This window comes from Panthera uncia (genome assembly GCF_023721935.1).
Source record: "Panthera uncia isolate 11264 chromosome E2 unlocalized genomic scaffold, Puncia_PCG_1.0 HiC_scaffold_20, whole genome shotgun sequence".
NCBI classification, from domain to species: domain Eukaryota; kingdom Metazoa; phylum Chordata; class Mammalia; order Carnivora; family Felidae; genus Panthera; species Panthera uncia.
The window spans coordinates 15,219,623-15,232,604 of NW_026057589.1; positions in this window are offsets into that span (position 1 = coordinate 15,219,623).

Consider the following 12,982-nt stretch of genomic DNA (forward strand, 5'->3'; position numbering starts at 1 on the left):
ATCGCAAGCAAAATATCAGAGGCAGGACATTTTAGAAACAGTAGGTATTTTAGTAAGACTGAAGTACGGGTGTATGCGAGTAATGACGGAAGAGAGAAACAGACGAGTAAATGGAGCAGAGGGGGCAGTTCATGACACGCATACGCTGTAGTGCTAAGGAGTTTGAATTTTATAGGATAGAAGATGAAGAGATATTGAAAACTCTTTAAAAGAGAAGTAACATCATTAGACTTCTATTTTAAAAAACTGAGTAATTCTGCAGGAGGATTTTCTTCCAAGGAAAAAATGTGATAAAACATATTCAAAAGGCAACATCTTTGTACGGGCCAGATCCAAGTTTTAGAATTATAACTTAACTTCCAGAAATACACTAATCCATTGTAGGCAGAAACAATAAAAAACAAATAAATAAAAGCACAATGTTGGCTTCTGTAACTTGTGGTGCTATTATACCTTTTTTTTAAGAAAAATGCCCTGAAGCTACACTTTTTATTTAATTAATCTTTGCATCTTAAATCCATATGTTGTTTTTATGTTGTTCACGAACAGGACATTTGTTTAGTAAGTTTTCTCTGTTTCAGTCCAAGTGAAAATGTTTACTAGAAGTTTGTATTTACAAAAAGTCTCTCTTGTGCCACCATTTAGAAATATATTTTACAATATTAATTTTGGCACATTATGCTTATATTTTGTTCTAAGTCCACCTTAAATGTAATTCAAAATAGATCAAATGAAGGTATGGACAAAATAGCAATGACATAGAAGTTAGGACATGTGAGAGCTCTTTAGACCCTGCCATCCCTCAGCTATCTCACCTTGACTTTACTAATTCTCGAACCAAAAAAGCAGATTACATGCTATAACAATGCATCAGAGTGTTTCCAAAAGCAAAGATAGTTTCTGTGAATATGTGGTAATTGGCAAATTCAATCCTATTTTTATGGCTTCAAATTATTAATTTTCCCGTTTTCTTTTCGCTAACAAGCAAATCCTTTCCAACTAGACAGACCCGCACGCCCGCATGTGTGCGTGCACACACACACACACACACACACACACACACACACACACACATTTTCCAAATGAAACATTAGAAATTAAAATGAGAACCCTCTATGAGTTGCTCTAATGGGTGGAAAAATTAATTGTCATTTGCAGCAAACTTGTGGAAAGGTCAGTAGAACCTGTCAGAGTTATCTTAGATTCCCTATGACTCCCCAAACCATGGAAGAATACAAGAGTATTTTCAACAGAACTAATATAAAATCACAATGGGTTTTTAAAAAACCTACTAATTAAAACAACTGTCCCCTCTTATCATAAGCTATGACTTAAGTTAATCTCAATTTAAGCCCAACACCGTTTTGGAGCCCAGGTCTTGGCATTGACAAAAGGTGTCACTGCTTAAAAGTTAACAGTACAAATACTAATTAGATATAGCATTTTTCACAACAGGATTCCTAACCTAAAGCATAAACAGGTTAATAACTGTTTTGAAAAAAATCTTTCCTCTCTCCCAGGGCAGTTGTGGTGACTTGAGGAAAAATTCTCCATGAGCCTGTTAAAATGGTACAAAACCTTGATTGATTTTGTTAATGTTAAATCAAAACTGCATTCCAGAGATAAACTCTACTTTTTCATCATACATTATCGTTTTGATAGAGTCCTGAACTCAAATTGCTAATATTTCATCAAGGATGTGTGCAGCTATGTTTATAAGAGATATGAGTCTGTAATTTTCTTTTCTTGTAATGTCTTTGATGTCAGAGGATTGCTGGCCTCATGAATCAAATTGGGAAGTGTTCCCTCCTCCTCTAACTCCTGAAGGAGAAGGGCGCCTGGGTGACTCAATCGGTTAAGTGTCTGACTTTGGCTCAGGTCATGATGGCTAGGTTTGTGACTTCAAGCTCCGCATCAGGCTCTCTGTTGTCAGCACAGAGCCTGCTTTGGATCCTCTGTCCCCTCCTTTCTCTGCCCCTCCCCTGCTCACGCACATCTTTAAAAAATAAAAAAAATAATTCCTGTAGAATTTGTGTAATTGGGTGTTCTTTCCTGCTTCAATGTTTGATAGAATCCAACAAGTGAGACTCCTTCTGTTTTGAGTGTGCACATCTGTCCATTTGTGTGTATCCGAAGGTTTTTTTAGAACAAACTCAAATTACTTAATGTGTGTGTGTGCGCACGTGTGTGTGTGTGCATGTGTGTGTCTGATTTCATTTTGTGTCAGTTGGGTAAGTTCTGGCTTTTATGTTTTTATATATTTTGGGTTTTCATATTTATTGGCATTAAAATGTTTGTAATGTTCACTTATCTTTTTAATATCTGTAGGATCAACAGCAATAGGTCTTCTCTTATCCATGACATTGAAAGTTTATGGTCTTTCTTTTGTGTGAAACCCTTCTCAAATGAGTTTCCATGAGAACGTCAAGGCCTGAAATACCCAATGAATGTAATGTATTAACTGATCTATATACTAGAATGACAGCAACTATGGACCATCTTTGGGACAATTAAGAAAACAGTCCCTACATTGTCCTACTGTTTAATTCTCTCATGGAAATTTGCTTGATAAAGTCTCCTCTGGGATACATTTCCCTTAACTTATCACAGTCTGTTCTCCACGTAAAATACAAAGACACCGAAACAGTGGAGTCCCATTTGGCACCATCATTTGTGCACTGTCACATTTTTATTCCACTATGATCTTGATAAGATCATATTGTCTTGTTTAAACACTTCTACTTCTTTGAAAAAATTAACAGAATAAAAATATTTTATATTTTCCCACATATTTACAATTTCTTTTCATTCCTACCTAGAGTTGTTAGCTTCCCGTCTTCTGTCACTTCCTTTTTATCCAGAAGAATCTACCATTTCTTGGGGTCCTGATCTAAGTGTTTTCATTTATCTGAAAAATGTCTTCATTTCACCTTGGTTTTTGAAGGAGGTCATTGGTCTACGTAAAATTCCAATTGAATGTTATTTTCTTTACGCATTTTTTAAATGTCATATTGCCTTCTGACTTCTTTTGGTGAGGAAATCGGTCGTCATTTTATATTTTTGTTCCCCTTGCGTAACATGTCATTTTTCTTTTGCTGCTTTTAAGAGTTCCTCGACATCTTCGGTTGTTAACATTTTGACTGTCATGTGTTCAGCTGAGCTTTTCTTTGCATTCATCCTGTTTGGTCTTTGCTAAGCATGATGGACCTATACATCTGTGGTTTTCACCAAACTTTGGAAACTTAGCCATTGCATTTCCCTCAAATACTTTTTGTCCCATTCTTTCCTCCTCTCCTGGGGTTCAAATTGCACATATGTTATATCACTTGATATGTCCCATGAATCACTGAGGTGCTGTTCAAATCTTTCATCTTGTTTCTCTCTGTTCTTCAGAATAGATATTTTCTTTGTTAGATCTACAAATTCACTGACCCATTCTTCTCCTACTTTCAGGATATTCTTACAGCCATCCAGTCAATGTTCCATCTCACATGCTTGACTTTTAAGCTCTAGAATCATTTGATTCTACTTCAGAGTTTGTAATTCTCTGCTTAAGATGTTCTCATCTCGCATTATGGCCGTAATTCCCTTTCAGTTCTTGAAAATATATTTATAGCATGTATTTTAAAGTTTTTACCTCTCAATTACAGTATTTATCTTGTCATGAGTCATTACATACTCTATCTTTTCTGGACTTTGTGTCATATTTTCCTATTTCTACACGTCTAATTTTTTTTTTTTATTATATTGAAGATACTGTTCACGATATGCAAGAGACTCTGGAATCTGGTTCTCTTCCTTGAAGTGCTGATTTCTGTCTTAGCAAACAGTTAACTCGGCCTAACTTAAACTTCCACCACTGTCTCCCTGAGTTAAAATCTCTGCTTAGTTCTTTCAGGCTTTCCGCTATTGCTGGCAACTTTGGTGGCATCTCCCCTATACATGCAAAGTTCAAGGGTAAGGACAAGGATTTGGGGGCTTCCCTTCCATAGGTTCCTTCTTTCTGGGATTTCTCACCTCCCGTCCTCGCAAATAAGAATCCTCTAACTCCCATTTCACTGACTGTAAACCAGCAAGACTGTGGCTTTCTTCGCAAGGTCTTGGTCCGATATAAAACACAATTAGCAGAACCCATCATATTCAGAGCATTTCTTTTTTCAAAGACCATTTACTTACCTGTTTCTGACCACATGTGGTCATTCTCTACTCTACTCAAATATTACTTTCTCATGTTGGTTTAGAGTTATAATTGCTATCTGCTGAAGTATTTAGTCTAAGACAAGCTACTTAGTCATTACTAGGAGTCATTCATATACCTTTTTTAAAAAAAATGTTTTTGAGAGAGACAGACAGAGAGAGCGCATGCATACACATGAATGGGGGAGGGGTAGAGAGAGAGAGGGACAGAGGATCTGAAGCGGGCTCTGCACTGACCGCAGCAAGCCTGATGCGGGGCTCAAGCTCACGAACCGTGAGATAGTGACCTGAGCCAAAATCAGATGCTCAACCGACTGGGCCACCCGGGTGCCCCAACATAGACCCCATTTTTATGGCTAATAACATTATGCCTTACACACAGAAGTAATTCAGAGGATATTTTGTTGAGTGGATTTAGGTCTTCCTAGGACAGTCTTGTTTTTTTTTTTCCAATTTTCTGATTAAAAAAATAGGAGATTTCTATACCTTAAACCCTTGTGTTGCTCTTTATACTCTGATCTGTCCCATTTCTCTTGCCTGTATTCTTTTACTAACATTCACCTGCCATCCCTCCTCTAAACTCTTAGCTCACCAACGTATCTTTCATAATGGCTAATTTACATGTCTAAAAAACGCAACCATGATGATTCCCAACCTCACCTCAAATAAAAAAACCTTTGTTAATGATCATAGCCAGAACAAAAAGAGACACCTGATTTTTAAAGTTAGTAAGTCATGTATTGCCTCCCCAATTCAGATTCCAAATGAACTTCTCTCTCTTTTATGCCTCACACACCCTGAATTCAAGCCACCCCGTCCTACCTCATTCAATATATCCTGTATCCTCCCCACCCCACACCCTCCCTCATTATTTCCTACTCACCAAGTATGCTAATCTTCTCCAGTTAAAAATAACATTTCCCCTGTAAAGCCTTGGAATTAATCATACTAGGGACTGAATAAGCACTTTTGAGCCCTTATTAGGCTCCTTTATCATATTCATCTTCTGTCTTGTAGTTCAGCACAATTCTCCTCCCACCTTTATAAGCATCTTGTAGGAAGAAATTACATTTTATTAATCTGTGTTTCCAGGATAGAGCTACGTGGATGGTCCTGCCGATTCTCTGATGCCACTTCAAAGTGGCCCCCTTCACACAATCGGACCCCAGGGAGCGCCACCACAGAGCAGAAGACGAATACCCGCTCCCGCTCCAAGTGGGAGAACTCATTTGGTCCTTCACCGTGCGTGTTCAGCAAATGCCCGCTGAACACAATTACAATGACTCACGCCACGTTTTAATAAAGTTGAAAGGGATGTGATGACCCCTCTCTGTGTCCTGCATCTATCATATTCTCAGGCCCCACATATCTAATAGATATCCTAGAAATTATTACTGCACTCTTTACCATCTCCTGGTTTATCGAGTTCCCAACTTGAAATATGGACATTCAGACAGCAAAGTTTCACTGCCGGTTTGTCTCTCTTCCATCCCAAGCATCAGTATGGCTAAAAAACAAAAAAACAAAAAAAAAAAAAAAAAAAAATAAAAAAAAAAACAACAACAACAACAAACAAAAACCAAAGAGCTCGGTTTCCTGTCTGGATCTGGTCTTACCCAGACACACAGTTCCAAGTATGTTCCCAGCTGAAAGTAACCTCGTGTTGGGGGAAACTTTAAAAGCAGCAAAGGTGAGACGATGAAAGAAGTTAATGCTTCACTGAAAAAAATAAAAAGGCATCACCAAACCTGTTCATCTTTTTGCCACAAACAACAGACACCAGGAAAAACTAAAGCACGATTAGCAAAAGCAATCTAAATGCATTTCCCCAGCCTCCTCTGCGTGAGAAGCGGCCACGAGCCCAGTTCTTCCCCACAGGGTAGACACCAATGACCCATCTTCCTGTTAAGAGGGAGAGCTGAGGCTGGTGTCCCTGTCCCTTTTCCTTTCATCGGTGAAGGCAGACAGAGGATCTGCAGCGCGGGAGCATCTACTCCACAAACAACACAACACCAAACAAATCCGACGAGTGTCAGCTTTTACGCGATTCAACAGTTGAACTAACTCCAATAGCCACTTCCCCCTGGAGCTTTCCGTTGCAGGAGAAAATTAAACCTCGATTTGCTTAGTCGATCGTATTCAGGTCTTCTGTCACTTGCAGCGATATCCATCTCTAAATGAACAAAAATGTGACCTAATAGGACCTGAGTTGTCTTGTGCCCCAAACACTGTCCTCAGCGCTTCAGTTCTGTTCATTGTCTTTAATCCTTCTGTTAATACATCATATCTCCGTCTTTTGGTTGGATAAATTGAGACTTAGGAAATGCAGCGACCAAGCGAGTAGTGAAGAGTATGGACTTGGGTATCGAACACACCAACACTCAACCCCTGGAACTTGCCACTTCTTATCTAAGTGACAGTGAGCATGGCATCCCTTTAAACTTTAGCTTCTTAATCTGGAAAGCAAGTCCCTTTTTATAAGGTGGTTTTGGGGACGAAGGGAGATAATGTACATAAGGTGCCAAAGAAGGACATGACACCTAAATAGTGACGAAGAAATATTATCCGTTTTCATTATTTTTCCTACTCCTATTTCAAGTATTAGCTACCACGTGGCAGAGATAGGAAGTGATGGAGAGCTACTAATAATAAAAATGACAGTACCTATCAATAAATAATCAATGGCACAGGATTCAAACTCAAGCTTCTTTAACCCCTTTACATGGCTCTAACTTCTCCAAGATGCCACAGGGATCCAGCTTGCTCTCTGCTGTGGCATTTTATATTTCTATAGCCAAGATGTTTGGGAGCTCAGAACGTGGCAGAATGGCACCTTCGATATTTAAGTATGTGCGTCTTTTAGTGTTTTCTGATGTCTTTCTCTTCAAAGAAATGTTTTAAAAGTCAGAGCCAGCCTTAAACCCTGAAAATTACTTTGTATGCCTAGATGCATTAATGATACACGCATCTGACTGCACAGGCAGGCCTATGCATAAATATCCACCTTAACCCAGGGCAGCCATGGGGAGGATGGTGAGAACTGCTAGGGAGGTCCAGGTGATGAATACCCTATGTCCAATGAGAATATGATTAATCTGCTACCTGAGTCTACAATGATGGCAGGCGGCAGGAGGGATGACGGTGATGGCACATCTTACTTTTTTTTCTTCTTCATAAGGTAAAATGTGAGACACGTGCAGCTGGCTACACGTTTGCTCTTAAACCTATGAGGAGCGCATATTCCAGTGTTTCACTCAGCGTGGACACCACAACCAAGCTAGAGTCAACGAGAATTTCAAATAGGATTGGAAATCTGGTCCGTAACACCACAGCCAAGGTGCTCTAACAAGTGTTTTTAGTGAGAGGCTTCCTGCGCAGGGTAGGTTAAATCAAGTGGAGCCTGAGAAGGAGACTATTCTGGAGTTCTTTGAATTAGAATATCTGGGCATCTCTTTCCCCTTAGATTTCCAAAAAGATGATTTATAGAGGAATAAATTAAATCGTATCAATAAATAGTGATGCTTCTCTGACCAATTAAAGTTGCCATCTGCTTAGCTTCTTTAGAGAATTCCCCCAAAGAAGTCACCTTACAGTTGATTTATGCCATCACGGGAGCTTTGCACCAAAGAGAAACCACAAATTCCTTTTCTTCCAACTTAAGAAGTATCTTTCAGTGTGAAAGGCAAACTTCCTAAAGGCAGAACTGATGAAGTGGCACTTTTTTGAAACTCTGATTTGTAAGATCGCTAAGATCCAGTCCCTAGAAACGAGGCTTCACGTGGTCTCACATCTGTTGAAAATAAATGCAATGGAAATCTAACTACAGGTCACGAGACAGACCTCACTCACATGAATAAATATTGCCTGACAGAAGCCCCTAAGGAAGGCTAAGAGGAGGAGTGGCACCCGACTCTGAAACCGAGCGGGGGGCTGGGTCTTGGCTTTGGAGCAGGTCAAGGCCGGGTTTCCGTTCTCAAGGCCACTGCTAGGCCATATGACCTCGGGCAAGTCCCTCGGCTTACAGGAAGCTCCGCGTTAAGTACACATGGCCGCCTACTCCCTGAGATCACAGAAATGGCTGAATGAGACCCCTCAGCACAGGGCTGGGCCCACAGCATGGGCTCCAAAATTACTCTCTGTGTGAGTAGAAGTAAACAAAAAAGGCTTGAGAACTATTACCTCATGCGTACAAAGCCTTTCGTAAATGTGGACTGCCAAAATATATGATGGTGAACATACTGTAAAACTCCCAGTAAAGACTGCCCGGCCTATTTGTATAAATGGATACACACAATTAAGCTTATGAGCATAAATGAGTCTGTTTCCTTCTCGGGAGTGACTCACATGACGGGATGGACCGGCCTTTACTCTTGTCTATTATTCACAGTCTTAGTAAATTTACGCTCCCCCTCTACGAACATAAACAAATATTAAAAACAAAAAACAAAAAACAATTTCACAAGAGAAGCCTTAGTCTTTTTCTCAGTTTACAATCACTGGGTCACAGAATGGAACTTAATTCTCAAAACAGCCTGAAAAATAATTATGAGAGTAGCTAATATGTACGTACTGGTCACTGAGCAAACATTCTACCAGTTAGTAATCCCAAGTCCTACGAGTGCTTATTATAAATGAGCCCTTTCCAGGTGGGGAACCTGAGAAACAGAGGAGTTGAATGGTTTCCCAAAGTCGTATGACTATTTATCGGAGAAGCCAGCATTCCACTGGCTCTATGACAGCGCCCCGAAAAGCGTTCGGCTGAAACCAGTGACAGCAGGGGCCTCTCCTCCCTTTTCCTCGAGCTCTCCTGTCAAATCAGGTAAAGTTCTGAGGCGGAACCGGGCGAGTGGAACCCGTCCAGTCGGCGGAGAGGACCGTCCTCGGTTCATCAGGGCCACGCCTAATGCTGTCCCGCCGCCCGTGGCAAGTTGGATCACTTCACCCAATTATGAAGGAACTGCGAAGAAGCCCCTTGGGTCAGAGCTGGGACAGTTGGATCTAGGAAGTTTGTATCAGTAGTAAAAGCACCTATTTTGGTCTCCGGCTATCTGACTTCCGTTTCTATCTTTCGACCAGCTCCAGACTCGGGAGGGGAAGAAATGAGGTGCCATTTACCCCTTCAGAACGCCAGCATGCTTTGGGAAGCAGTTAGCTGGGAGATTTCTTCAGTTTCTAGATGAGATTCTGGAACATCTATCTGCCTATCCTCTCCGAAGTCAAAGCCCTCTGCCCTCAGAAACACGTAGCCTACCAGGTACTTACTATCCCCTCCATCCCACAAGGATTATCAACCAAGAAAATAGTATCAGAGGCTATATAATTCTGGGAGGAGATCTGAGAAGGTACTAGCTAACAACAGCAGGGGTGTCTTCTCAGCTGGATAGGAGGCAATAAAGCTCAAAGAGGAGAAAAAAAGTGATGAAATCTGCTCCAGGTGCCTGTTTTATTTTATCTTAAGTTTATTTATTTTGAGAGAGAGAGAAAGCACGGAGGAGGGGCAAAGAAGAGAAAATCCCTAGCAGGCTCCACACTGCCAGCGCGGAGCCGACGTGGGACGCAATCCCAGGAACCCCGAGATCGTGACCGGAGCTGAAATCAGGAGTCAGACGCTTAACCGACTGAGCCACCCAGGTGTGCGCTAGGTGCCTGTTTTAAAATGAGCAAACCCTGCTCAATCAATCATAGCTTCATTACTTAATTTGCTGATTCACATTGGACACCTTAAAGTCTTGGGTGCTTAGTTTCCTCGCCTCAAAATTAACAGTGACACCGTCTATCTCTTAAAATTGTTTCAAATATTACTATTTGAAAATATTATTTTTCATACATGGTGAAGCCAACAGAGCAGGAGTGACCACCACAGAAAAAAGACTGTGTGTTGCTCACAGGTGCCAAGAGAAGAGAGCACGCCATACCAGGGTGGGGGGGGCGGGGGGGGGGGGGGGGGGGGCACATGGAGAATACCAGAGTCCCCCAGGGAGTAGAGGCAATGAAGGAAAAATGCGACGAGAGGCTTTAATGTGCTTTCTGCAGGGAGGAACAGGAAAGCAGGTTTAGGATCGGCTACTCAGAATAATTTCAGCGGCTTCTGAGGCACAGAGGACTGGTACCTGGCCCTGAGCTAACTAAGGCAGGTGCACATTGGTCCAGGGTGTGAGAGCTCTGGCAGTTGGCTCTGGACTGGTTGTCTGAAGGGAACACTCCTAGAGGGGTCCTACTCTCTCTAGGAATTGACTAGTCCTGTGAGGGGCAATCTCTCTAGGGTCAGCAAGGCCCCAGATGTGAAAGAATCAGAAACATGTCGCTAACACATTCCGTTCTTCAATCACTCTTGCCTTATCCATTTTAAATAAAAATACATCCCAGGGAAAGGAAACGCAATACACAGATATTGTCAATAACAATTCAAAACCTCAAGGGAAAACAAATACTGTTGTTTGAAATTTATCAATATCACCCTTATAAATACTGGCTTCTTCAATATTATGCTCCTTCTATACTTTCCTTCCCGAGAAGAGAATATGATGAGATGACGCTATTTCAGCACCATGACTTCCTTTCATCTAGTCCCAGGTCATGTTTTTTTTGTTTTTTCTCCTATAATTCTCATAATTAATTTCAAACGAAAGAGGGGAGGGGATAAAATGTGCTTCGGCAGGATGATACGCTGGGTATGGGCAATATGGTTCCACGTGGACCTCCTCCCCCTCATGGAACCTACATCATGTAGACAGCAGGTGGTTTGGTTTTGCTGGATTCCAGCATCTGGATCAAACTTAAAATACTATACATTAGACGCTTTGCCCATTTGACTCCAGAACACCGGATATACCTGACACGGGACATCTTTAGGGAAAAAGTCCAGAATAATTACACACACCGTTCTTTTTTAACTAAATATGAAGATGGATAAGCAGGTGTTTAATTTTCCATCCAGGAAATCACTTGAGAACATGAAAGCATTAAGACTTGAGAACACAACAGTGCAAGACATTTAAAGATCCTCACGCTGTGGATTCTTCCAGTGTAGAATAACATGAAGCCTTAATGAAGGAAAAGAAAATAAAGTTCACTTATTCTGACATTACTGCCAACCTTATTTTGATAAATAAGTATTTTAAAAAGCCCACAAAATCTAAAGCCACTAATTCTGCTCTGTAAATGTAAGAGATACCAGTAGAACTTGATTTTACTTTACCTTTTGGATTTGTTTCTCCAGTACGGGTAAAGATAATTTTATATATTGATTCATTCTGCCACTGATTTTCATTATGATTTAGAAGTATGATCTGTAATACATAAGTCCAACCTGAATTATGAATACAATTCACACTTCAAAACTCTGACGTTCCTTTATTATAGTATTAACAGTGAATCTATTCATTTTCCCACATAAGAGGCAAAAATGTAGCTAAAAGTCAAATGCACACAATAATTACATGCTCACTATGAAGCAAATCATTGAATTAAGGCTCACGTTGCTCATGTTTGTTATTGATCTAGATGGTTTCCAGACAATGTCAAATGACAAGTGGCTCAATCAAACTTGGAAGTGATAATGTGCCAATCATCTATCTTTCATAAGTATTAGCTGACTGACCAAATATTTAAAAACATTTCAGTTATTCAGAACTCGCTACTGAATTAGTTAACCATTTATGGGGATAATTTACTTGGAAAAATTTAGCTTCTTCTTGCCATTTAAGGTAGGAAGCCAATTCGTGTAGGGACATACTAGAGGGGAGTTTTTTCAGGCTTAAGGGGATTAAGAAAAACTTCTCCATTTTTCTTCCTCTTTATATTTTATGGACTAACTGATCCTAGACTGGCTTTATTTAGCACATCTGAAGCGCCAGTTTTGGAAACCTGAATTCCTCAAAGTGTGGCCACTCACTTGGAACTCCAGAGTTGACATAAGGACTATTTTGAGCTCAAGACACTGGAGGAAATTCAACATATGGAGAAAGAAGTCTTAACGGAGCATCCCTTATCTGACTAAAAACAGACACTTCCAAGAAATGAGGACGGTCTTAAATTCCCTCTTTGGGAATTCTACTCCAAAGAGAGAAACCTAGAGTCAAACGGCCATGAGTCCCCTCTCTGGGGGGAGTTTTATGACCCAGAAGAAAACGGAAAGACTACTCATATCTCTACAGTCAGACATTACCCAGAGCTTTCTTTTCTCCCATTTGTTCTCCAAAAAACCCACTTTTCCTAAAGACACTGCTTTGTTCTTCCCTTAGAAGCCATTCCTACCCAAGTTTGGTATATAAACCTTGGTATATAAGGTTATGCACCTTAAGTTTGGTATATAAACCTTTAACTTTAACCATTTAGCCACCGGCTGTATCTTCTGTTGGCTCGTGTGTGCACACAATTAAACCTTTTATTGAAGCAGGCTCCGCACTGACAGCAGAGAGCCCAAAGCGGGGCTCGAACTCATAAACTATGAGATCATGACTTGAGACGACTGAACCACCCAGGCACCCCTCGTTCATCAGTTTAATTCACAGGTTGCAGGTATAGAACCTAAGAGCCGACTTTCCTGTTCAACAAAAGAATCCTATTAAGGTAAAACATTGTGTAATTCCTGGACTATGCTGTTTTAGAGAGGGGAACAGACTACAGAATTAGAAGGACATCAGAGAGGGTGCTACTGTAATAAATCTCAACTCATTCATAATATTATTGGGGGGTCTCATTCTCCCAAACAAGCTTGGGATGGGCCCTGGACCCTATTCTCATTGTACTGTGGCCGATCACACTTCATTTTTAATTCCTTTTG